General features: G+C 42.4%; 1 long non-coding RNA gene and 1 other non-coding gene across 3 annotated transcripts in view; one reads left to right on the plus strand and one right to left on the minus strand.

The window, feature by feature from the left end:
• Window positions 1-725: 725 nt before the first annotated feature.
• Window positions 726-844, plus strand: LOC133386415 (5S ribosomal RNA). Its single transcript, XR_009763161.1, has one exon. It is a non-coding gene; the product is annotated as a 5S ribosomal RNA (ribosomal RNA).
• Window positions 845-4,264: 3,420 nt separating this feature from the next.
• Window positions 4,265-27,175, minus strand: part of LOC133385946 (uncharacterized) — a 29,281-nt gene continuing 6,370 nt past the window's right edge. Inside the window, exons 2-4 of one of the 2 annotated variants that reach the window (XR_009763029.1) lie at window positions 8,788-8,876; window positions 6,969-7,094; window positions 4,265-5,160 (exon numbers count right to left, since the gene is read on the minus strand). This is a non-coding gene — a long non-coding RNA (uncharacterized LOC133385946). The remainder of the gene's footprint in view (window positions 5,161-6,968; window positions 7,095-8,787; window positions 8,877-27,175) is intronic. The other variant, XR_009763030.1, reaches the window with a different exon arrangement.

A 27,175-nucleotide genomic window follows, 5' to 3' on the forward strand; every position in this document is an offset into this window, starting at 1 on the left:
TGAAGCGTGGCCTCCCAAGTCAAATCCATGTGGTATTTACATGGATTTGGGGGGGTTGTTTTTCTTTTGAGCTTACTCAAAATAATTTGGCTTTTTAAGGTCCACCTTGATGACAGTAACCATGCCTTCACACAATGCAATACAGCAAATTAAACACATCTCTGTTATCTCAGAGATTTCTCTTACAAAGTGCATGGAAGTGAATCTGCTGAACAGATAAAGTGCGGAGCACTAAGAAATGGGGAAATGGGAAGGGATTCAGGAAAAGTATAAGGACAGGAAAAGGTGATGCTGTTGCCCAGCCAGCATACAAGCTCATTATACCACCCAACCAAGCCCTCCTCTGTTCGTTACAAGTCTTGATTATGCCATCAACAAGGCTGTGATGTGTCTGGTTTCTGTGTTGCACAATACTTAAATTAAGCCTGGGTCATCTAAATGTAATTCTACATATGATAGTTGCTGAAAATCAATTACAACTTTTTTTGGAGGAGAAACTCTTTTAATATTGTACCAGAGTGCTAAGTTCAATTATGAATGTGGATAAAATGCTTTGCTGGAACTCCGTCATGTGCTGGTACTCCATACTAGTCCCTTCCTGCCACTTTCATGGAAGCTAAATTATGGGCGGGATTTGAAATCTGCCATCCATAGGGGCCTGGCTTCTCATTTGCTACAGCATAAAGCTGTGTGAAAGTGGTTGTTTACTGTCAGCTATTGACAGCATCTACGGCCATACTACCCTGAACACGCCTGATCTTGTCTGATCTCGGAACCTAAGCAGGGTCAGGCCTGGTTAGTACTTGGATGGGAGACCGCCTGGGAATACCTGGTGCCGTGGGCTTAGAGGAAGGCAATGGTAAACCACCTCTGAATACCTCTTACCATGAAAACCCTATGTAGATATCCATAAAAGATTCATAGGGTCGCCATATATCATAATCGACTTGAAGACAGATAACAACAAATTGACAGCATATAACTGAATGAGAAAGAATACTTTGTTTCCCTGTTTCGCCCTCTCCCCCACAGATTGCCTTTCATAACTTCTGGCATTGTTCATAGATCAAAATATGCTATCCGAATGTATTAATTCATCATTCATTGCTCTTTTATCTTTTAGGGATTAGCCTTGCATATAAGGAGAGCATTAGAACTGGTGCTGAGCGTTTGTAGATGTATAGGCTTTGACTTTTTGGAGACAGGCCAGTGCTAAATAACAAGCCAAGTAAAGTGCATGTTAAGCCTCTTTCAATTCTTTGTTAAACATCTTTTCCAGATGAAGATCAACAAGTGAAAAACAACAGTGTAACAGTGTTAAAATGATTAGACCAATTCATGGTGAATAAAAATAATCATGAACTTTGACACTCAAGTGTTTCTGCCTCTTCTTCCTTCCTTCTCCCACTTCTCTGGTGCCTCACTGCAGTGCTGATACAGTAGGGCCCACTCATACAGTGAGTTACGTTCTGGACCCCCGCCAAAAAGCGAAAACCGCCAAAAAGCAGAACTCATTGAATAGAATGGTTCACGACGCCTGATAACCACTGTAAAAGCGGAGAAGCGCCGTATGAGTGGGGCTTTAGTCTAATTGTGTCTAATTGAGACCGCTGCATTAGCGAAGCACTGTAAAGCGGGGCCCTACTGTACTTGTCCTGCTGCTGATATAGCAGTTGCTCCATCCTTTTTCTACTGCCACAAACAGCAGTGGAGAAAGAATTGTGTGGCTAGAATAGCTGTTTTTGAGGTACCTGTTTTAGCCACATAGCTCCACCTCCAGTGTTTCCCTCTCTCCCTCTTGGCTTGCAGACAGCAGTGACTCTTTCAGCAGTGGGAAAAGCTATAGATGGGAGTTTGCCATCAAGGCAGGGAGAAGCTACAGCAAATGAGGGCAGGCAGCTATTGATGCTACAATAACATTAGTAGGACAAGCTGTAGCAGTGAGGAACCAAAGGAGTTGGGGAAGGTACAGGAGAGCCTCAAACAACCAGAGTTTAGAGCAAGAGAACAGGGAGCAAGTGAGAAGTGGGAAATGAAAGCCAAGGAAATTGCAGGGGCAGGGAAGAAGTGGAGAGGAAACCCAGAGCAATGGATGAGGGAAAATAGTGCAGACCCAGACACTCGTGAGGTGGAGGAAAGAAAGATCCAGGGAGATACAGGGGAAGAAAAAACACCTGGATGATGAGGGAGGGTTCGAGTGAATATAGGTAAGACCATGGCCTGGAGTCCGTCTTTCATGACAGAATTCCTTCTGTGAAATGTCATCAGAGGTAGTCAGTGCAGTGTCCTCCAGATGTTATTGGACTCCAACTCCTGTCAGTCCTAGCCAGCATGGCCAGCGGTCAGGCATGATGGGAGTTGTAGTCCAACAGCATCTGGAGGGCATCATGTTGGCCACTCCTGTTACAGATTATCTGTTAAACAGTTCCCAACATTTTATCACACCCCAATATATGTGAGCAATATATAGCCCTTGGCAACTCTTAGTGCAGCCTCCCAAGCCTAGGGCAGCTCAGCTTACTTTCCCCCACTGCCCAATTTTCAGCCATCAGCTGGGTGATTGGGGAAATATCCCTGCACCTGTGCTGTTATACAGTCCAGGGGCAGTGATTTTACCTGCATTGCAATGGCTGGGGAATGTAGGTTAAAACCTGCTCTTCCCAGCTATCCTGATGCAGCTGGTGTGTGTGTGGTGTGTGTGTGTGTGATGGCAGAAAGGTTGTGTGCTTGTGTGTGAGAAAGGATGTGGTAGGGGGTATGCTGGTCCTGCCCCACCCACAAGCATATGACCTTCAGCCTCTTGCCCATTTCTGCATGTGGTTCTTGGGGACAAAGTTGTTGCCCTTCCCTGCCCATTTGTGACCAAGAAACATAATCCAGGAGGGAGCTCTGCAGATAGAAGCAGACTTTGTTCTCAGGACAGACAAAAATACTTCTTAACACAGCACATAGTTAAACTATGGAATTTGCTCCTACAAGAGGCCAGGATGGCCACCAACTTGGATGGCTTTAAAAGAGGATTAGACAAATTCATGGAGGATAAGGCTATCAATGGCTACTAGCCATGATGGCTATGATCTGCCTCCATAGTCAGAGGCAGCATGCTTCCGAATATCTGTTGCTGGAAACTGCAGGAGGAGAGAGTACTCTTGTGCTTAGGACCTGCTTTTGGGCTTCCCATAGGCATCTGGTTGGCCACTGTGAGAACAGGATGCTGGACTAGATGGACCATTGGCCTGATCCAGCAAGCTTATCTTATGTTCCTAGGTTCTTATGACTGGGATGAATGGAGGCAGCAGGTGGCTGAGCATCTATCCAAGTGTTGCCCAGAATGCAACCCCAAACCTTTTCACATATAACAGGACAGTTACCATTCGATCTTTTCAATCACATGCTACACTTGGGAAAATTGCTTCCTAATCCTGAAACTGGGTGGTGCTGCTTTCATTGAGATTGATAAGAAGTGCAGTGCATGGAACATATAAAGACCCTCCACACAGAAGCTGCCCATTACAATGGTGGGCATTTTGCTAGTATCCTATGTTTGTCAGGTCCATCTCCTACTTGAAGGAAGGCTAACTGAACAAAATAAAAGTAAAAAATTTGCTGGCAAACCCTTGGCATTTCCCCCAATAAATTTGTTTCCAGTTGGTGCCTCAGAGTGGCAACATTCAACTCTTCAAAATGTTAAGGGCAAACAAAAAAATGTAAATATGTGCTCAGGTCATTATAGATCCCAGTAATGTTTCTCCTGTGCCTTTTTCAATTGGACAAAAGCAGAATTCTGCTAGAGAGTTTTTATACATGAGAGAAACTGAAACACAGATGTCAAATGGAAATTGAGATAGTGTAGCAAAGCTGCTGAGCTAAACTACTAGACACAACCCCCGCCCTTGCCCTTTCCAAGACACTGACTCCTCCTTCATCTCTCTGTCAATGAAGGTTCACTGCCATAAATCATAAGGCTGCATGTATTTGCTGTGCCTCTACATATCCCATTACTATGTTCTCCCTCATCATCTGACTGGTGCCATTGACAGACAATTTGCCTTGATCATATCAGTGTTAACTTACTATCTAGCCAGAACTATCATCGCAGAAATGACCAGGTATGTGTCTCCTCTCCTCCTTCCACAGGGCTTGACAGCAACATTTTGAAGAGAGGGAAAGAATTTAGAATATGAATAACTACACATAAAACAGAACTTTATGGGAAGAAGTAGATGTCACTGTTTTATTTAGAAAATAAACTATCACTATGGTATCAAAACTGGATCTGGGTGAGCTTGGATCCATCCTCCACTTGTCTCCTGCTGAGCAAATCACTGGGAATACCTCCAAGCACAACATGTGGGATAATTCAGTTTAAGAATTTATTTCAAGGATAAAAAATAACCCCCAAAACTACATAATTGGAAATCCCCCTGTCTTTTGCCAGAAGATTTCCCCCTTGCTTCACTGCAGAACAGTATAACAGTGCAATTGAGATCATGCTTTATTTCCCTTGAAAAAACAACTGGGGCTGTTTGGTCATATTCCAGAGATAATCAAATATTTTTCATGGGGCATTTTGTCCTTTCTGAGCTATCTTGGTGAAAAAAATCATGAATGTTTTGCCCTTTCCATATTTCTAAAGCCCATGTTTTGTAATAAAAAAATGAATGACTTGAGAACAGTAGACAATATTCTGTGTTTTAGATTTTAAATGAGGAATGTTTCCCTAAATATGGAGACTAGGTATATAAAATAACTGCATATTTGAGCAAAAGTTCTTAGTGGTTTGTATTTGCAGCTATATAAGGAAAAGCATAAATTGTTTATTCCTTCTTCCTAGATTTTGGATCCCCCAAAATCATAGATCATACAGTGAATGGAATGGCTTCACAATGCTATAAAGTCAATTAGATTTGGCTATATGGTACATGAAGTGTAAAGTGTTTATGTGTGTTACTGTACAGAGGATAGTACTCTTGAGGGTGTCTTGTTTCAAAGATTGTTCAGTTCAAGTCTGGTTTATAGATAATAAAGAACCACAAAAACGGAATGCAGCAGCCTTGAAGTTGTCCATCAATTGGTAGCACATGGTCAATAGACTCTTTTGTGATACATGTCCTCTTTTTTGGCGATGTGGCCATCCTCATGAGATAGGTTTCATGGCAGCTGCTTGATAAAGAAAAACATAAATTTGTTTCTTCCTAGATTATTCAGATGATCTCACAAAATCAGGGATCAGACAGTGAGCAGGATGGTATTGCAATGCTGTTTGGCTAAGATTTGGGTAATTGATGGCTGATGGCAAATGGAAGTAAGGGCAGACAGTGTAAACACACAAATAAACGTTTCCACAAGGTGTATAAAAACATTGAAAGAGGGAGGCTTTTGGCATGCCAGAAATGTTAATAAAACAGAGTAGTTTCATCTCTGTTGTACTCAAAATATGTATCTTAACTTCTGAATTAATGTGCCTGATTGTAAAAGTTCTTCACTGCAATACTGCTGTACTTGGATTTTTAAACTTTTTTAAAAAGTGGAGTTTTGTTTCTATTCCTCATGATGTCAGAAGCACTATCCAATAAAAAGCCATGACACACAGAAGCATTGATTAGAGCAGTTACAGCAGATAAGCTGCCTGGTCATTTCTCCAGTTATAAAATAGTGTTGCATGCCACCCCAGTCTCTGAGCAGTGCGAGCTTTCCAGGGGTTCCTGCACTTACTCAGGGTTTGCTTTCCTTGGAAAGTAGGTCAGCAGAGACTATGGTGTTTTAGAGGATATATGGTTTTTATTTACACACATTCCAACCTGAGCTTAAGGTGGAGGGGTTCATAGCATTATCAGTCCATCAGATCTTGCTCCCCACTGCCCATAGCTTTTGGGGTCCAGAGAACAAGCAGGCCTCTCCAATTCTCAGCCTTTCCTGAGACTAGACTAAAAACACAAACCTCCCCAGAATAGTGTTGGTGTTGGGGAAGGGCCTCTCACCTGAAAAGAGCCCCAATAACAACAGGATCTCTCTGGCCCCAAATCTATTCACCTGTTAATGGGCAATTGACAGATCCATTAGCTCACCTGGCCACTCTATTGGATTAACAAAAGAGTCTAGTCTGACCAGTGGAGCAGGCGTCTTCCTTTGCAGGTTGTATCTCTTATAGACACACAATTATAAACTAGAAAGGGTCTCACGGATATCATCCAAACCCACCCCCACAATCCTATAACAATATTCTAGAGCTTGGAAAATGGGATATTTCTGCAATAGAAGCATAGTTGTAAGGTAAGATGTGCTGACTGTGCATAACAAAATCAGAAATGTGAATATTTATTGTATATATTGAGTTGGATCTGGACCAAGTTAGTCACACACAGTTTCGATTGAAATCAGCATAAAAACTTAGTTATAATTAACACATTCCATTAATTTCAGTGGACCTAAGTGTGAACTTAGTCTGGGTCTAAGCCATTGTCCTTTAAATTTCTACAGTGCTGTGATTTTTTTTTAAACTCATATGAGATCAGTTATGCCAGCCTTTCCCAACCAGTGTGCCTCCAGATGTTGTTGTACCACAACTCCCATCAGCCTCAGCCAGCACTGCCAATGGTCAGGAAAGATGGGAATTGTGGTCCAATAACATCTGGAGGCACACTGGTTGGGAAAGGCTGAATTATGCTATCAGTGCTTTCCTAAACCTGCAAAATACTGGCCAAATAGCATCTGGATTTAGGACATGTATCCATATGTTTCTCATATGATCCACATATTTGCTGTGCAAGTAAAATCAACTACAATTTCTGTTTGGTGGTATTGTGAAGCAGGATTTTTTTTTTGCTGTCGTCTGTCCTGAATCTTCCAAAGTTCAGCTTCATTGGATGACCCCAGGTACCAGTTTTATGAGAAAAACTACTCTCCAGACACTTTCTCCACTCCATGCATCATTTTATACATTTCTATCATGTTGCCACTTTACCCACCTTTTTTCTAAGCTCCCTGTAACGTGTTGTTTGGCCCTATTTTTCTCTTTTCTCTTGGAGCTCGATCGTACAGCTTGCTGCCTCTCATGATGCAGGAAATTTGCCACTACAAACATCATATTCTCTCTAGTGATACACAAGTGAAAAAAGAGAGTTTCATGTATTATATCACACTTCTATTCTCATTCAAATAATCACTCTGTGTGCACACACAGACCCCATGCCTGCCTAAGTGGATATAGGGATGTAAATACTGTTAGACAGGGCTGGAGCCAGGCATGACTGGACCCTTGAGCACCTGCCCATATCTGCTACCTACCTCTCCTGCTGCGGTGAATGCTGGCTGCACTGCGCACTCATGCCTGTCATCAACCAAGATGGGGGCAGCAGGGAAGCCTCGGTCACCATCTTGGTTGATGGCAGGCATGCGCATGCAGCACGGCCAGCATTCACCACAACAGGAGAGGTAGGTGGGTTGTGCAGGCAGGCATCGCAGGCCTGTGCAGTTGTAGGGTGTATGTGCCTGGGAGCTCCCTCTCTGTGGTCCGTGGCAGGGTTGGGAGCTGATGCTGCCATGGATTGCAGAACAAGAGCGTTATCCACCCACCCACGCTAAGGAGAGGCCCTTCAGGCACCCCTCTGGGCCCCAGGGGCCCTCAGCCAGGGCTGGACCTGGCTGCCGTCTGGCACCAGCCCTGCTGTTAGATTACATTTCAGTGAAAACTACTTCAAAATAATATACTTTTTACCCCTTTCAGTTCCTTTTGAATATTCACCAGGAAAAATAAATGCAAGATCAGAGCAAACATATTCCCAGAATAGCTTGTAAAACTGAAATAAGCTCAGTTATACTTTTTCCTCCATGCTGTTATGTGAAAGTTTTGGCTGTCACAAACAATAATTCATTTTTATATCTGATTATATGTTCTTCAGCTAGCATATTTTTAGATTTTTTAAAAAATATATAAAAATAATTGAAGAAGGGGACCATGTTCATCTTGACAAAATGGATTATTCTTGCAATAGAACTATTTTAAATGTTATGGATGGTAGACCCATTGAAATTAATGAACATAAGTTAGTCATGTCAACTTCACTGGGTCTACTCTGAGTAGGACTAGTATTGAATACCATCTTATGTGTTCCACAATATTGGTCCCAATCCAAACAACTATAATTGGTCTTCAATTCCATTGAAATGAATGGGATAAGTCAGTTACAACATAATTCTGAAGCTGGACAATAATTGTTGGAGGGATCCTTGGGTGTGACGTAAGTGCCACTCCACAGCTGGAATGAGAGGCCCAATGGTGAGATGACACATGCCACTGAAGGCCCCTTGGTGCACTCATGGAAAGCTCTGCAGGTGTAGATGTCCTGTTGGCCATGGGTGTTCAAACAAGATATTCTTGGGGCATGTTTGATGCTCAGGATTCTAAGCTTCCTTGTTCCCCTGACATATCCCCAAACAGGCTTCAAAGCTATACCAGGCCTGGGGCTGATATAGTTAATTCCATCTCATTGTGGTCAATGGGGGCAGGGTTGGGGAGAAAAAAATAGAAGGGTAAAAAAAGGGAAAGTCCTCCCATACCTCCTGTCCAGGCTCTAGCTAGATAGCAGGACTTCGTACATGCCTTTTGCTCTGCTATGGATTTGTTCACAAACACTAGGATTGCTCTCTAATGTTAAGTCTCATTGAACTTAAGATATGGCTTTCTTGGAGTTTGGGCCATTTCATAATTAGTTTCAATAAATCTGTTCTAGTGAATAAGTGTTATCATAATGGGGTCATGAATGCGTTAGGTTGTATTGTACTTACTGACAAGAGAAAAACATTCTATGGGCTGTTGATGAGATTTCATAGTCCCTGAGGTTTAAGGCTTTCACTCCTGGCAGTCATGTTGAGTTCTTAGAATTTATAGGAAGATACGTTAAATGTTAGTGTACAAGACTGCCAATACAAAACCTTTTTTACTCTGTTTAAAAAGTAATTCTATTTATTTAGATGTAACCCACCCTAACTTATAGGGTGAGGAAGTTAGACACTAGGAACAAGCTTTTATAAACGAGATGTGAAGATATATTTTCAATAATCATTTTAAATTAGTATTTCTGTGTAAACTTGCATGATCTAAGCTTTCTGCTGGAATTATATGTTATACAGCCACAAGAAAGGCTGTATGCTATAGCCAGCATAGATTTTTTGCATTCCGTAATGTTAAATTGAAAATAACCCACATGCCATTCTGCTGCTTCCCATAAGCTTATTTCAAAACAAAACCTTACAAAACATATAGTTCAGAACTCAGAAGCGTTTGCTCAATAACCCCCTAGGTTTTCACAGTGATACACAAAAAACTCAGAGAGAATCTAGAGTTCAAAGTGTAAAGCAAGACAAAAATATTCCAGATCCCTGTTGGACTTTTTTCTGTCAATGGTCTCATAATTTGTTGAAATTAATTAAAAATCAGCCATGTTCACAGAGTACCTTTAATTCTATTATTGACTTTGCCCCATACTCTGACCTTCATCTTCTGCAGTTTAAGTTTTAAAAAATGCATGGCTGATCTTCAATTAATTTAAGAAAATTAACATTGGTGTCAATGATAATCCCAGGAATGCTCAGTAAGAACCAACTGTCAGTGTTCTAAAAGCCAGCCTGACAGCTGTTTGGCTTGGCTAATCAGGTGGCCGCACCCATGCCAGACCTTTATGTCACTTTAAGACAGTCGTGGTTTCCACCGAAGAATCCTGGGAAGTGCAGTTTGTGAAAGGTGCTGAGAGTTCACAGCAGACTTCTATTACCCTGACAGAGTTCCAATGGCCAGAGTGTTTTAATAGTCAGCCCTTTTCTGGGTATTGTAGCTCTGTGAGAGGAATAGAGCATCGCCTAGCAACTCTCAGCATCCTTCACAACCTTCAATACACAGAATTCAGTATCTTTACTAAGAATAACTAGACATGACTATACTGCGCTAAGGTGTTGCTGCAGCAACTAGTCACTCTCCCACACGAGGCTTAACTAAGAATGGGCAGGCACCCTTCTTGCGTGAACCAAGTGTTACTGCTGAAAACACGTGTGAACATGAATGCTCCTCCACAGAGGGGCCATGGGGCACATTGAATTTGCTGGTGCAATCATCTCTGTGTATGAGGTGAGGATGGCTGCTGTGCCTCAGCTGGATCCTCCCCATTAGAGGGAGGGGGCTGCGCTGGGGCAGGCATTGGAAGGGGGTGAACGTTGGGCAGAGGGGCAACTGCCTGACTGGGTTGAGCCTCCTCATGAATACCTGGAGCTGTGGGGCGGAGCTGTCACTGTCCATGGTGTGAGAGCTTCCAGAATCCAGTACACCTGTCAATCCAACACTGGAACCACCACCCCATTCAAAGTCCTCTTTCTTGCCACTACCCCCCTTTCTGCAGAGCTCACAACACTCCAGGGCCTCTGCTACCACCTTTGTCCTCCCCCATCAAGCTTACCTGGTGGCAGCAACAGGAAAGGGCGTTCATTTTCATTTTCACCCCAGTAGGGGTGGTAGGGCAGGTGACTGTCAGAAGAGACGTGCTTGACCAAGTCAGCAGCCCCCCAGAATACCTCTGAGCTGCTCAGTGTTCATAAATGGGATGTGTGCTGTGGAAGAATTCACTCGGAGGCTTTTATAACTGAATCAGATTTCAAGTTTATTCAAAGTATGCAGCTCTGGAGAGCCAAGCAGAAAACTACACCTGACTCTTCTCTCTACAAAATGGCACAGGCCTTTATAGTTTTTCAAAGAACAGACTTCAGCAGATGAAACGTTCACATTTCAAGCATGTGTAATACACATGAAATTCTTACAGTTCAAAGCATTCTGATTATCTATAATAGCTAGAACAGCTTATTAGGGAGTACTGGGTCATGTTGCTACGGGAGTACTTGCTAACTAGAGTTGTAACACATTGAAGCTGATTATACGGTCATAAACAAGATACTTCAAGGACATGCAAGCAACTACAAAGACATTTTTGCATAGCTAACTGTTCTATCAATTGCTTTCCCACACTCTGCAGGTTTTTTTTTACACTTTCCAGACACAGGCAGAACCAATATTTTCAGATATCCAGAATCCTCTACATCCTGGTTATTTAACTTCCACAGTGCTGGACTGGAAAGGAACCCACAGGCCTTCTGTATGGACAGGAGCAGGTTTTTTACACTTTCTAGTCACAGGCAGAACCAATATACCTAGAATCCCCTATATTTGGTTATTTTACTTCCACAGTGCTGGATAGGAAAGGAATCCACAGGCCTTCTGTATGGTCAAGAACAGAAGTAGGAGTAAGACTTTAAGGTGCATGGTGAAATCTAGGGTTTCTCTGGGACAATAATTATTGTAACCTTTTGAAGTTCCCTGCATCTTTCGTGTACTTTTCAGAAGAGCATTCTGTTTCAAAATATTAACCATTCACTGCTAGTAGATAGAGCAGATGATCCTGTTGAAGCCCTTGTCACGTTGTGGAACAAGGTGCATTAGGCTCTTGACACAGTTGCCCCCAAGCACCCACTCCAGCATTGTGGAGCCCGGTTTGCACCTTAGTACATCAGTGAGCTAAGGGCAATGAATGGGCTGGATGATGGCTAGAGTGCAAGTGGCAAAAGACGTGCTGTGAGGCTGATTGGGCACAAGTAAAACATCATAACAGTGCCTACTGTGCAGTGGTGGGGGCAGCAAAGAAGGCCCACTTCTCTGCCACCATCACATCCTCAAGTAGCTCTCCAGCTGAGCTTTTCTGTATTGTCAGGGGTCTGACAATTGACATCAACTCCAGGAAATGGAATTTTAGACCTTTCGGCGGCCCACTGTGAATTGTTTGCAAGGTACTTTGAGGTTAAAGTTGCTAGCCTCTGTAGCAATCTTGATGCTCCATCCACATCTACTGTAGTCCCCAGTGAGTTGTCCAGTGCAACGTCTGCTGCAATTTCTTGGGAACGGTTTCAGTTGATACTGCCTGATGATGTAGACAAGGTGCTTGCAACAATGTGGCCAGCAACGTGCCCTCTCGACCCTTGCCCTTCTTGGTTTATTAAAGCTTGCCGAGGGGATTTGACTGAGTGGATCCAGGGTGTGGTCAACGCATCATTGTGGGAGGGAGTGGTTCCAGCTGCCCTGAACGAGGCAGTGATTCAACTACTCCTGAAAAAGCCCACCCTGGACCCATTGGTTTGCGAGAACTACTGCCCAGTTACTAATACCCCCTTCTTAGGGAAGGGGATTAAGAGGGTTGTGGCACAGCAATTGCAAGTACTCTTGGATGAAACAGATTATCTTGACCCATTCCAGTCTGGGTTCAGGCCTGGTTATGGGACTGAATTGGCCTTGGCTGCCCTGATGAGTGATCTTTATTGGGAGAAGGACAAGGGGAGTGTGACCCTGTTATTCTTACTTGATCTCTTGGCAGCTTTTGATACCATTGACCATGGTATCCTTCTGGGTCAACTTGGTGAGATAGGTATTGGAGGCACTGTTTTAGAGTGGTTTCAATCCTATCTCCAAGGATGTTTTCAGAGAATAGCATTGGGTGATTGTCTTTCGGCCCCCTGGCAGTTGTGCTGTTGGGTGCCGCAGGGTACCATCTTGTCCCTGATGTTGTTTAACATCTATATGAAGCCCTTGGGAGCAGTCATCAAGAGATTTGGGGCAAGATATCAGCAGTACACTGCCAATACTCCCTTTGAAAGAGCAAGTCCATAGTCTGGGGGTGCTCCTGGATCCATCTTTGTCACTAGAGGCCCAGGTGACCTCAGTGGCTAGGAGTGCCTTTCACCAGCTTTGGCTGGTAAGACAGCTGCCGCCATTTCTGGACTGGGATAGCCTGACCACTGTTGCCCATGCACTGGTAACACCCAGGCTGGATTATGGTAATGCGCTCTATGTGGAGCTACATTTGAGGTTGGTCTGGAAGCTGCAGCTGGTGCAAAATGCGGCAGCAAGACTGCTCACTGGGCAGGGTATTGCCAACATGTCACCCCGCTGCTGAAAGAATTGCACTGGCTACCTATTAACTACCGGGCTAAGTTCAATGTTCTAGTTTTGGTGTACAAAGCCCTGCACAGCCTGGGACCAGGATACCTGAAATACCTTCTTATCCCTTATATACCTAGTCAATCACTGCACTCTGCAGGTGAGGACCTCCTCCAGACACCATTTTATCAGGAGGTCCATTGCACACAACATAGGAAGCAGACTTTTAGTGCAGTGGCACCTACCCTTTGAAATTCCCTCTCCTTAAATATTAGACAGGCACCATCTCTGTTATCTTTTCAGCACCTACTGAAGACCTTCCTCTTTGAACAATACTTTTAAGTAGAGATCTTATCCCAGTCTGCATCTGTGTTGGAATTGCTTTTTGATATGTTTTTAAACCTTTTTTTTTTTAAAAAAGATGTTTTTAAAGCTTTATATAAAAATGTTTTTAAATATGTTTTGTTTTAATATATTTTAATGTCTGTTTTTACTATGTTTTAAAGTATTTTTAGTGCTTTTGTCCTACTTTTGTCCTACTTTAGTCCTACTGGGAGGAAGGGCGGGATATAAATCTAATAAAATAAATAAATAAGTAAATAACTTCAAACAAATAAATAACCTCAAACCTCAAATTTCTAATCTTGTGGATATAAGTTTTACAATAGGCAATTTCAATGTTGTTTTTCAGCTACAGGATTTTTTTTAAGTCTCAGAGACTAAATACTTTTTTGGATTACATAAAACAGAGCATCGTTTTTTGGATGTGTTTCTTCCGGAAAGTCCCTGTGTGCTTTGTGTGATTTTTCTTTTGCTTCATGTGATTTTCAGAAAATACCTCCATTTTCTTTTAAATGCCATTGTTCTGTTTGCAACCAATTGCTATTCTCAAAGGACTATTAAAAGGACTGTCATATGGACTGAGCTGCATATTATGCTCAAATATTTAAATACTTCTTTGTATTTACTAACTACTTCCATCTGCGAAGATAACAATGTATGAAAGAATGTCCACATATCTCCATTTCTGTAATCAGGCTTTTGATGCCATTCTCTCTTTTGGAGGTCGGTGGGGGGTGGGAGAATATTAGCAACATTCTATTTTCCTTTCCTTTTTTGTGTTTTGTTAGTAGAACCTATTAAGAGCTAGTTTCTTTCCCTTATTTTGCCCTTATGTATTTAGTTTTTAGGTTTGGCTGCCCGTTAGTATACCTGACATATGGTCTTCCATAAGGATCTTTTATGCAAAATGCATCTTTTATGCAAATATGTGACTTACATTGTCATTTTGGGTGGGTAGATTATGCATTTCCTCTTTTTTGACAGAGCATAACTGGCCATCTTTATTCTGAGTTTGGAATAACAAACACAAAATATTTTTTGTTCCTTTGAATTTTCTTTTGCGTGGTTTTGTTGCCTAGACAAGGTAGCATAGAGGTGAGCATGTGAGAACGGTGAGTCTATTTTCCTACAGCATCTGTTGTGGGATGGAGGTGTCCTTGATTACAAAAGGAAGCTGAAAATATAATGTTGCTTCACCATACTTTTAAATCACACATTTAAATCACACACCCTACATATTTAAAGCATATGACTTCTCCCAAGAATCCTGGGAACTGTGGCTTTGCCCTCATAAAGCTACAACCTCCAAGCACCCTTACTTAAACTACAATCCCCACAATTCTTCAGGGAGGTCATGTGCTTTAAATATGCATTGAATGTGATTTAAATGTATGGATCTGCCTTGGCAGCAATTAAAGTCTGCGAGATTCAGTGTCTGCACAGAGGCTCCAGTCCGCTGTCTTCTGAGTATCATGGATGGAGTTCAGCCAAAGCATTAGATATCAATCACTGTTTTTGGTGTAGAAACAGTTATCTCCTTTGCTGAAGAAGGCTGATGTCAAACATTCTTTGCCTTTCTGTTTGGCTCCATCCCATCTGGTTAATAAATTGGGAACATTGTTTATTAAGACAAACAGTGTTGCTGTGAATTGCTGGCAGGATATAAATTTAGTACAATCAAATATTTTTGTTAGAATTATTTAATTTGTGAAGTAAATAAACTGTTTGTTGAAGTACTTGTTTTAGCTTGTTTATTTATTATTACTTTTATATCCCGCCTTCCTCCCAGAAGGAGCCCAGGGCAGCAAACAAAAACACTAAGAACACTCTAAAACATCTTAAAAACAGACTTTTAAAATACATTAAAATAAAACATCTTTTAAAACATCTTTTTTTAAAAAAAACGTTAAAAACATCTTAAAAAGCAGTTCCAACACAGACACAAACTGGGATAAAGTCTCTACGTAAAAGGCTCGTTGAAAAAGAAAGGTCTTCAGCTATGGCATATATATCGGACATGAAGCTCTTGGAAAACATACATAGCATATCTGAAAGGCCAACACTGCATAACAATCTCCATTGTTACAAAGCTTTCAAATAATTTCACTTATTTTGCTCAGTAATTTTGATGGGACATACTCCAAGGTACTTTATCTTTAAGGCTCAAGAAATGTGAAGGAGTTGACCATTTAGGCTGGTGCACCAACTTTGCCCATACCTGAGGAAGTCGGTGTTACTTGGCCATGGTAACACATGCCTTAGTTCAGTGGTTCCCAACCAGGGGGCCATGATCCCCAGGGGTGTGTGAAAGTCATCCTGGAAGTGGGGGTTGCAAAGTGCCAAGAGAGGAATTATTTATTATTATTTTTAAGAAGCCTTCACACTGGCTGAAACAAACAGAGCAGGGGCAAGCAGCATTCATACCCAGCTCCTCGCCCCACCCCCCAAGGAGGCCACTGCTAATTGCTTTTCCTGGGCTTCCAGCTCCTTCACCTCTTATGGAGAAGGGTCACCCTAGCCTTTGCATGCTGCCTGGACCAGTGGTGACAGCAGCAATAGCAGAAGGAGGGAACGCAGACATGGTGGCCAACATGTCCTGAGTGGAGGTATGTGTGTGTGTGTGTGTGTGTAGGGGAGGGGGGATCCACTGGCCTCCTTGCAATCCCACCCACAACCCATCAGACTCCTGTAATGAGAATGATACAGAAAGAGGCATGCAGCAGTAGTGACACTCTCCCCGACCATTTTCCTGTAATCCCACAAAGGCTGTTACCAGTTGAAGGTGGTGGTAGTGATTGGGGGAGGGGGGACGGGGAGAAAAAAAGGAGAGGTCACTCTTCACCCTTTGCCTCAGAAAGAGCAGGAGAAAAAGGAAGTGGCAGTTGAGGATTCCACCCTCGCACTCACCATCTATTCCCCTCCTCTCCCTCCCCTGCCATGGGACACCCTCCCTTTGGTGTAAGGGAACAGGAGGAGGAAGTGAGGGAAATAAGAGGAATGGGACCATGTGAATTTATTTTTAAGCCTCGCTGCCACCACAGGTCATTCCGAGGAGGGAGAGATAAAAAAGGAAACACCTAGAATGGGCACACAGCCCACTTTACTCCAACCATCCTTCCCTCCTCCCTCCCTCCCCACTGCTCCTGTCCTCATGTCCCGAGTGCCCCCCCTCGCACATGGCTGCTCCTGTTCACTTTTACTTGCTGCCTTCTTTTGGCCCATCAAACCTCTCCCCACCCATAACTTGACATGCCTTTCCTCCCACTAACCCTGCTCCCCTTTCTTCGCATTACTTCTCTCTCTGCCCATTTGTACTTGCCTGCCCCCACCTCCAGTACCCAAGTTTGCTTCTGTTTTGATTTTGCCTATAGGCTTGCATGTAACATGTGTTGAAATTTATTATATATTTATTGGGCGTTAATTTCCTGCCAGGCAGATTTCTTGTGGTGCTGGCCAGAGGAGCAACAAGAGGAGCATCAATTAGCACGTAGGGGTGTGTGTCACATTTTTTTACAGTTACAGAGGGGGTCCCATACTCATAAAGGTTGGGAACCGCTGCCTTAGTTTCATTCAGACTGGATTATCGCAACACATTCTATATGGGACTACGGTTTGATGAGTCTTTGGAAGCTACAGTTGGTCCAAAATGAAGCAAGAAGGATATTGGTGGGTGCTCATCCAAGGGGACATATCACACCTATCCTGCAACAACTGGACTGGTTGTTGCCAATTTGTTTCCGGATAGAATTCAAAGTAACCTTTAAAGCTCTAAACGGTTTGAGGCTTGTATATCCTGGTGATCATCCCCTCCTGTATCTACGTGCCCACTGCTTAAGATCTGGTGGAGAGACCCTTCTCTGTGTTGAATGGCTGGGACAGGAGAAAGGGCTGTACCTAGACTGTCTTGCCGCATGATGTTTGTTTGGTTCCCTCCTTTGTGGCCTTGTGCTATTTGGTGAAGTCTTTTCTGTTCCAGCAAGCCTTTGTCTCGTTAGCCAAACAATACTTTCTGCTGTGAGCTTTGTTTTTTTGATCTACTGAGCTTGTCTCAATTTTATACAGTTTTTATTGCTATTTTATCATGAGATTGTGTTGTTTTAATTGCTGTAAGCTGCCCTGAGTGATGCACACGCATTAAAAGGTTGAGATACAAATTTTCAAATGAAGAAACTTTATGGCAGTCATTAAGAGATGATGGTGGTGTTTTGCCTTATTTTTATTTACCTTTTACACAAAAAGTATTTTTATTATCAATTTTATTTATGCAATACAATCCTGAGCATGTTTGCTCAGAAGTCACTCTGTGTTCAGTGGGGCTTCCATCCTAGCAAATGTATTTAGCCAAGCAGCCCAATCCAATCCATGTGTACTCAGAAGCATGCCCACTGATTTCAGTTGGGCTTACTCCTAGGTAAGTGTTATAGCCTAACAGCACAGTTGAATCTTTCTTCAACAATGGCAACAGGATAAAGACTTCTGTTGCACGTGAGGGCATCATAAGGCAAGCTGTGTGGCACACACACATCTCTGTCCTCCAGCAGAAGAAAATGGTTGGGGGGCTCAGGAGGAATGGCCAGTGGGCTGCTGCTGCTGTCCCCATCAGTGTCTACTACCTGAGGCAGCAGCCTCACTCTGCTTAATGGTAGGGCTGGCCCTATCAGACATTCAGAATAAAGAACCTAGTCAAATGTTTATATCTGCATTATCACGTATTGTATTTTTTAAGCTGTTTGATAGGTGGTGCATTTCTGCTAGAACCACAAGCCCACAAGTATACTACCACAACGTGGTAGCAGCCAGGTTTGGACAGGCTGGGTGAAGAGCCCTTGGCAGATGGATATGCCTGCCTTTTCTTCATTAGCTTTCTGGTTGCCTTCTCTTAGCCAGCAGATAGATTGTGATTCTTGGACAGAAACACCCCTAAATGTCAGAACTATATTAGTAGCATCTCCCCATGTTAATATTTTAACACAGTCTCCAGAGATACAGCAATATGTTTGGCATATATATTATTTAGCTTTCAAACAGATTTACATAACATATGTAAGAAAGAAGTCAATTCTGGTGTAGGAAAGAGTTTACAATAAAACAGTATGTTGGATTTATTTTGTTTTATGTGATCATTTTTGTTTTGGTTCATGCAAATAATGCATGAGCTGTTAAACATGTGCAGCATGAAACATGTGCGGCAATCTCTTGAGAAAAAGGATGGGAATGAACTGAAAATTGGAAGAAAGTCAGGAATAGCTGCAAAAGAAATGTTCAGGCTATCTGCTGCATACTTTGGGGATTAAGTAACTCCCCCCCCTTCGGATTAAAGTCTGAAATTTCAGTTTAAAGAGAAGTAGAGCATATAATTTTTTTAAACAAAATTGCACATGGTTGTGGGCCTTGCTCAAAAATATGTACATCGGTTTTATTTTTCTGTATATAAAATCTTATCTTGGTTCTACCATAGTGAAGTGCTTTGAGCAGAAATGTCTGTAAAAGACATTTTCTAAGCCATGGTAATTCACAATGGGAGGAGAGCACACATGCATAATTTATCTCTTATCCTTGCATACATCCATCATGTCTACAGAGCATCGCCAAGGAAATAATATCTTTGTGGAAAGAAGTTTGGTCCAACAGTCAAATCATCACAGACAATAAGAGCCCTTATAGAATAGAAAACCCTACTCCCACCCCATCCAATTCTGTGGGTCTTTCCTTTTTTTCTTATGTGACTGAGAGCTCATTATTGCCTCAATACCCTTTAACAAATTGCATTTTTATTTTTAGTCCATTGTCTTCTTCCTGCTGTCCACACCTCCTGCAGTCCCTTCATCAGGGTGTATTTGATGTTGATATATTCCACATGTGATAACTTTGTGCAAAATAGCTTGTTGCAGAACATCACATTTGAGCAGTACCTTTTCTGAGATTGTTACAGTTTGATCCTGTGAGTCACACTGTACAGCAGAACCCATTTACTCGTGTAAGAGTAGAGATGTGACTCAACTGAAGAAGAGCCAGTCCCTTTCTCCTGCACTGTAGGGGAATCAGTTTTCATGCTAGGAAGAAGCCAGAATATTTAATAGATATTTAGGTCACAATGGAACTGATTGCATGTGTATAGAATAGCTTCAGTTCAAACACATTCAGCACCATTTACTATCTAGACAAGCTGTTATGGGGGAGGAAGCTTGGCAGTTCAGTGTTATATTGGATTTTTCACTTTAATTTACATACATATATGCACTAAACACACATGACATATTTGCATTCAGTGAATGGGTGAATGAACGGAGTGGGATCACACCCACTGCTCCCCTAAAACTTTGCACATTCAACCAATGGTTTGAATAGAGCCTACATGCTGACAACTGTATGCCTGCTTATGGTTGAGGATCCAGCCCTTTCCAGGGCTTCCGTTGACATACAGAGGTCACCTTCTAATGAATGCAGACGTTGTGCATAAAGACAAACCTGAAACAACATTAGCAGTGACAGGAGCACAGCCTCTTTCTTTTCCCCTAAGGTTTATTTATTTATTTATTTATTTTATTTTATTTATATACCGCCCTAAGCCCGAAGGCCCTCTGGGCGGTGTACATAAAAGGTAAAAGCAGGCACAATATATAAATACAATAAATATAATAACTCAAAAAACAAAAACACACAAACAATACGAGAACCAAACAACATCCAGAATAGAACATAGTAATAAAATACTGTAAAAATACACTTTAAAATGCCTGGGAGTATAAAAAGGTTTTCACCTGGCACCGAAAAGATAGCAGCGTCGGCGCCAGGCGCACCTCATCAGGGAGACCATTCCACAGTTCGGGAGCCACAACCAAAAAGGCCCTATTTCTAGTCACCATCCTCCGAGCTTCTTGATGGGATGGTACTCGGTGGAGGGCCTTAGATGTTGAGCGCAGTGTCCGGGTAGTTTCATATTGGGAGAGGCGCTCCACCAGGTATTGCGGTCCCATGCCGTGTAAGGCTTTATAGGTCAAAACCAGCACTTTGAATTTAGCCCGGAAACAAACAGGAAGCCAGTGCAGACGGGCCAAAACAGGTGTTATATGAGCGGACCTTCTGGTCCGCGTCAACAATCTGGCCGCTGCATTCTGGACTAACTGTAGTTTCCGAACTATCTTCAAGGGCAGCCCAACGTAGAGCGCATTGCAGTAGTCCAATCTAGAAGTTACTAGAGCATGAACGACTGAGGCGAGGTCGTCAGTGTCCAGATAGGGACGTAGCTGGGCTACCAATCGGAGATGGTAGAAAGCATTCCGTGCCACTGAGGCTACCTGAGCCTCAAGAGACAGGGAAGGGTCGAAAAGAACTCCCAAGCTACGAACCTGTTCTTTCAAGGGGAGTGTAACCCCATCCAGAACAGGGTGAACATCCACCATCTGGGCAGAGAAGGCACTCACTAACAGCGTCTCGGTCTTGTCTGGATTAAGTTTCAGTCTGTTAGCTCCCATCCAATCCATTATCGCGGCCAGGCAACGGTTTAGTACGTTAACAGCCTCACCTGAGGAAGATGCAAAGGAGAAATAGAGTTGCGTGTCATCAGCGTACTGGTGACAACGCACTCCAAAACTCCTGATGACCGCACCCAGCGGCTTCAAATAGATGTTGAAAAGCATGGGGGACAGTACTGATCCCTGTGGGACTCCACAATGGAGAGTCCAGGGTGTCGAGCAGTGTTCCTCAAGCACTACCTTCTGTTGACGACCCACCAAGTAGGAGCGGAGCCACTGCCAAGCAATACCCCCAACTCCCAACTCTGTGAGCCTTCCCAGAAGGATACCATGGTCGATGGTATCAAAAGCAGCTGAGAGATCAAGGAGAATCAACAGGGTCACACTCCCCCTGTCCCTCTCCCGACAAAGGTCATCATACAGGGTGACCAAGGCTGTTTCGGTACCAAACCCAGGCCTGACCGCCATTTTGTTGTCATTCCAGAGCATGGGGGAGGGGGAATTGCAGCTGCCGCAAAAGTATGGTAGTGAGTATTCAGACAAAAATTCAGCAAAATGGCTTTTTTCTAGAGGCGGTGATGAGGAAAAGAAAATTTTATTGGAAAAATTGTTTTGAGCCATTCTAGCTCAGCTCTGTTAGATGAGTGGTATGTTTGAATAACAATGAAAAGGTTAAGTCACAATAAGTTAATATTTAATTTAATAAATTTCTTATGGTTGTGGTAAGTTGCCTGGTTGATTGATTCATATGTATTTGAACTAAATTTAAAATTCCTTTTGTTTCCTTTCATAAATGCATACTAATTTGTTGGCATTGCAATTTATGCAAAACATTGGTTTAACTAGAATCAGTAATATTAATATTTTCCTTGATCTTAACGACTTTATCAAATATTTAAGATGTCATAACTAACAATTTGAAAGATTCTCTTTATGAAAACTCTTCTTAATGCCTAAAAATTACTTTGATGTTGCCCTCTAGTGTTAGGAAAGTTTCTTTCTTTCTAGATCCTGAACCTACAAATTTGATGTTGTTATTATCAGAATGCATAAATAATGATAAGCAAACCCCAATGGATGATATAGTTGATACTGGTATAGGAAAGAGTGAATATCTGGTAACAAGATGCAACCAAGATGCAAAAAATGGAAAATCTGTGTTGAGATAAGAGTTCATAACTTATCACATAACATTATCTGAAATCTTATCACAATCTATCCCAGAGATGGGTAGACTTCATGCTTGCCAAATTTTCTTTGTTTTTGTTTTTACTAGATCCACAAGGTCTACCAACCAGAGCCAGGTGCAAAAAACAACAGGGTGCCCCTTGTAATGTTCTGTTGTGGGTGCTATGTAATGAGGGACAAACACACAGTTTGAGGTTGCTGAGTAACAAAGAACACTTTACTTTGTTTGGAATATCTTATATAACTATTATCACTAGCACCAACTAGTGACATTAACTGTAGGCACTTACTTTATAACTACCTGATCCCATGTATTACAGCTCTAAACACATTCTGGGCCTGGGAATTTGTTTTCAGTCCTAATCCTGAATTGAGCTCAAAATCCTTTACACTCCTAGTTAGCCTTCTTAATTTCAGTGTGATGCAGGTGAGAAAAGTTGTTCTGTTGTTGCTATTTGTTGTCAGAAACCTTTGCTAATCTACTGCACATCAGCCAGACATCTACCAGTAGATCCTGATTTAGGCTGCAATCTAAACACACTTACCTGGGAGTAAGTTTCATTGAAACCAATGGAGCTTACTTTTGAAGAGACATGTATTGGATTGTAGTCTTAGCTTCTAGCAGGCTAGGAGATTCCTTTCTGCATATATGCATTGATTTGTTTTGTGTTGAACTATCCCCACTACCACTATCTATCATCCATCATCCATCCATCATCCATCTATCATCTATTTATCTAATCTAATCTACACACAGTGTGTGTGTATGTTGGTCAAGTTTAAGATTTTTGTACCCCTAGTCATCTTGTAGCTGACAGTCACAAAAATCTTTTCAGTACCTCATACTATTTTGCCTGCCAGGAACCTAATCACACTTAATTAATTTGTTATCTGATCTGTTAAACCCTCAGCTTCACCTCCTCTATTTCGCAGCCCGTTATGCTGATGGCAAAATTGGGGAGGGAATAAAATTTGGGAGGGGGCAAAGTTTATCCATTGCCAAGTACTCCTCTTGGCAGCTGCTGGCTGGCAGCCACCATGATTCACCCTTCCCCCAAGTCTAGATGTTGGGTTGTACTTTAAGAGGAGAGCAATACATGCTTCATTGTGCAATTTGCTTCATCCATGTTAAGCAAAGCCATTCTAACTGCTTGTTTCCTGGATTAGGAAGGGTGCACTGGTAGCGATCCTGGATGGAACAGTGTGCTGAAGTGACTCACTATGCTTGCATGGTTGGGGGAGGCACACCCAGATTTCCAGCTGTAGCACTGGGCAAGGCTTCCCTTCAGCCTTGCTCAGATGCACAACATGAATGCTTTTATTACATATTCTCTAGAGATACAATATTACTTTAAACCCGTTTTCCAAAGCAGCAAGTTTCCAAAGATGTCAACTCTTGTGATAAAAAAGAACCACACCACAAAATCAGCCCACCCTGCCACCCCCTTCAATCTTTATGAATCATCCATGCCATCTCTTCTCAAGAGAAGAATGTGCGCATCTCATTTACAAGCTCTTTCAAGTAAATATTTCCTCATTCTCAAACATTTTGGCCATTGCAAAATGAGGCTTTTATACAGCTTAATAGTAAGTGATGTGGGCTTAATGGCAGTTGACATTCCTAGAGTTAGGAACGCAGGTCAGGCCTACTTCCAGGATGGACGGTGACACCAGGAGCAGAGTTAGTGTTAGCTTAACCCATTTTGGGTTGTGCCACTTTTCTATAATGCTAAAAAGTGCAGTGATTTAAAGTGTGGTATGGGAAGGGAGAGCTGATCCCCCCCTTGCATAAGTTTTTCTTTATGCAACCCAATTGTTCTCCCAGCAGAATTTTCCTCCACCACAATTTACTTCCACCATTGGAAGTAAAAACAGCTTGGATGAAGCAACATGGGGGTGGAAGGGAGTGCAGGACAGAAGCGGATTCAGCTTCTCCCTCTCTTCTGTCCATGGTGTACTTTAAATTCCTGATGCATTAAATAAATTCCGCAGCAATCTGATTCTTACATGCAAAGAAGAGTCGTGTGTGTGTGTGTGTGTGTGCATGCACACGTAATGCGTATTTCTGTTTCAGGAAAGAGAAGGAAAAAAGCAGTTTGAATCTGAGCAAGAGTTGGAGAAACTAAGTTTTTGCAGTTAGCTGACAAATAGCACTCCTGGGGAGCTGCAAGAGGTATGCAGTTGCTTTGGGGAAAGCGGAATGTTTTAAATACTATCACTATCTGGGTGTTTGTCAGCCTTCTGTCCAGGGGCCAAATGTGTTCTTCCAGGCCTTTCTGTCCAGCCCTTTGGCCGTGTCGCATCGCCAGGCAACACCAGCCTTCCTTCACATGTGCTTTTGCCTGGCTGGAATGTGACCTTGAACACATAATGGGCAGGTTCCCAGAAGGGCAGGATCCCAAATTCAATCTGAGCTAAATCCACAGTTTCAAAACGGAGTTGGCTCAAAACGCCAAACAATGAATTGACTGTTACTCCTTTAAGTCCTTAAGTCCCAACCCCTTGCTTCACATAGGCATTCCGAGGACCAATGCACTGGCAAGGTTTAGGGTGCCCCAACAAAAAAAAATCTCCATCCAAAACAAAGCCATGGTCCCAGTCTGCAACCCCGCTGTAATATTCTTATGTGGGCCCTTTCTTCATTCTTCAGTGGGGAAGCAGAAAGAAGCTCCTCCTTGTCTTTCCACTCTTCAAACAAGCAAACAAATACGAACTCTGGATTCTTCACCCATTTCCTCAGATCTCATAGATCCTTCTGGTGCCACCTTACCTGAAGAGAATGCAAACAGTAGTAGCCTGCCCGGTAGCCAGGCAACGGTAGATTGGGTTTGGATTTTTCAGATTTTCCCAAAGTTGTGGAAATCTGAATTCATGCTCCAAAAAGGGGGAAGGGTTCTGGTTGAGGGTAACATCAGCAGCAGCAGCAGCATCAAATTTGTCACTTTCCTTGCAAAGCAACCCAAAGTAACTTTATTATTATTATTATTATTATTGATTAAATTTATATCCTGCCCTTCCTCCCAGATGGAGCCCAAGGCAGCAACAATAAGATTAAAACCAGTTATAACAAACCCATTAAAACAAGAAACACAACAGAACCTACACACAGAACACCATGTGCACGATGCCCAGAAATTTTGGACTTAAAAACAGCCTCAAGCTCACAGTAAAGCCCATTGTGGACAAGCCCAATATCTCTTGTTTGCCTGAAGAGAGGACAGAGATATATGTGGGTTTAAATTTCTGGCTGTTTGTGTGGCTGGAATGTAGCATGTTGTACAAAGGTCTGTTGCTTCACCTATTTTCACCTCTGGCCACATCCAGTACTGGCATTTGGTTCCCTTTATGCTTGTAGATAAACAGGTCTCCAGCTTTTTAATTGTAGAAAGAAACTGATATTTCATAGCTGATCCCTTGAATGTCCTAGTTTTTGAAGAAGTGCAGAGCATGAAACATTAAATATTAATAATGAACTAAAACAAAAAAAACACTGTAAAGACCAGTTTAAAACCAGGCAGGCAGCAATACTACAACCTCCTGGTCTTATGTTAAGGTATATATACCAGCTTTCCTGCTCCTAATTTTAACAGTGCTTCCTACCAGCAGTGTAGTGAAGGGAGAATGCAGAGGAGTACTTTTTTCAGAGCAGGAGCAATTAATGGACCATATTCCTCTAGCAAGTGAGTGTGATACTACCGGATAATACTTTATTTTCATTTAATGGGGTTCTTAATAACTCTAGCAGTTTAAATGGTAAGACTTCTTTGCAAGATTGTTTGCATCTCTAATTAAAAGCTAAAGATCATATTTCAGCTGGCTGAAGGACTTTTGTTAAAACTTACTGTGTTTTACAGGTTGAATCTATGTAATCAGAATTAAGCCCTACTGAGTTCGGTGTAGCTTACTCCCATGAAACTATGCATAGGATTGCAATCATGCTGACCCTAATAAATAAGGTAGTATACTACTGCTGTGTGTGTGATAGATCAACACAGCTGCTTGCATTTTGGACTTTCCCTTTAGACATGGGTATGGGGTCTGTCATAAGAATATAAGAAGAGCCTCCTGGATCAGGCCAGTGTCCCATCTAGTCTAGCATCCTGTTCTCACAGTGGCCAACCAGGGGCCTGGGGGAAGCCCGCAAGCAGGACCCGAGTGCAAGAACACTCTCGCCTCCTGAGGCTTCCAGCAACTGGTCTTCAGAAGCATGCTGCCTCTGACTAGGGTGGCAGAGCACAGCCATCATGGCTAGTAGCCATTGATAGCCCTGTCCTCCATGAATTTGTCTAATCTTCTTTTAAAGCCGTCCAAGCTGGTGGCCATTACTGCATCTTGTGGGAGCAAATTCCATAGTTTAACTATGCGCTGAGTAAAGAAGTACTTCCTAGTTAGCTTCTGTATCAGTCAAAGAAATTGGGAGGTCATGCAAATCCCAGTGAAACGAAATGATGTGATCTCCAGCCTCAGTCTGGTGCAAGTGATCTGATATCTTCTCCAGATGCAGCTCATATGGAGTGGTGATTGGATCAGGTTTCCTGTCTTCTCCTTCTTCTTCAGCAGCATGGTAGCATTCTTTAAAATCCATAGTATGGGCAGCTGTATGTAATTGGAAATATATACTGGTATTTGCTCTGGCAGTGTTCACTCACTAGCAGGTAAATGACCCCAAGGTAGTTGAGGTGAAAGCTGCTCATGGCATGCTGCCGTTAATCATGTCTGCAATCCTTACTTTAGGAAGCTGATGGAGGCTGTGTTGAGATGCCAATGATGTGTTCTGCAGGAGCTCCATATAAATATCTCTGCAGGATTTCATGTGATATACCACAGCCTTGATCAGTTTGGACAGAATGTACACTTAGAAAAACTGAGTATTTTTTTTCAAAAAATTTTTTTCTTATCCTTAAGTGTTTATTTACTTCTGTACAAACTTAAGGCCATACTACAGCTAATAACAATCAATCCCAGTAATTATTTAGAAAGTATTTTTGCCATGTTCAGCTGTGAAACATTGAGCTTCTGAATTCTCTACCTATGATAAGGGGTTTGCAATCTCAGAGACCTCTCTAGGCTTTGTGATATAGTCCTATCCTACTGTGCAGAGCAATTGTCCGGGTATGTATGTAAGTCATGTTTCATTTAGGACAAATTAAAGGAACTGTTTTAATAGCATGTTGTAAGCCAATGGAATTCACTGCAGCAG

Source organism: Rhineura floridana, chromosome 5 (assembly GCF_030035675.1).
Source record: "Rhineura floridana isolate rRhiFlo1 chromosome 5, rRhiFlo1.hap2, whole genome shotgun sequence".
NCBI classification, from domain to species: Eukaryota; Metazoa; Chordata; class Lepidosauria; order Squamata; family Rhineuridae; genus Rhineura; species Rhineura floridana.